The sequence below is a fragment of the Mastomys coucha genome, unplaced genomic scaffold (assembly GCF_008632895.1).
Source record: "Mastomys coucha isolate ucsf_1 unplaced genomic scaffold, UCSF_Mcou_1 pScaffold6, whole genome shotgun sequence".
Lineage (NCBI taxonomy): Eukaryota > Metazoa > Chordata > Mammalia > Rodentia > Muridae > Mastomys > Mastomys coucha.
The window spans coordinates 85,339,318-85,339,724 of NW_022196912.1; positions in this window are offsets into that span (position 1 = coordinate 85,339,318).

The following is a 407-nucleotide window of genomic DNA, read 5'->3' on the forward strand; positions in this document are numbered from 1 at the left end:
GGAACTGAATTGAGTGGTGTCTGAGTAGGGTACGGCTCACGTGGTTAAGAGTTTGTAGTCTAGCGGCGGTGCTTGGTTGTAGGTTTGTTGTGTCCCGCAGTGTCTGGTGTCTCTAGCAAGAAGTGGTGAGCAGTCTCCACTCTGCGCGGAACAGCAGCCTCTACGGTGGTACTGGGAACGCTCCCTGCACAGGGTACTGGGAGCGCTCCCTGCGCAGGGTACTGGGAGTGCTCCCTGTGCGGCCGCAGCCGCTCCACCTGGCAGCCGGGGTCCCAGTGGCTGCTCCACGTGGCCATGTACCCTGTCTGTCCTGGGGATGAGGAAGCCGGTCGGTAGACGCAAACTGCCATGTTCCCGGGTTTCGGCACCAAAATGATGGGTTTTGAGTCGCGGCAGGAAGCGTCTGC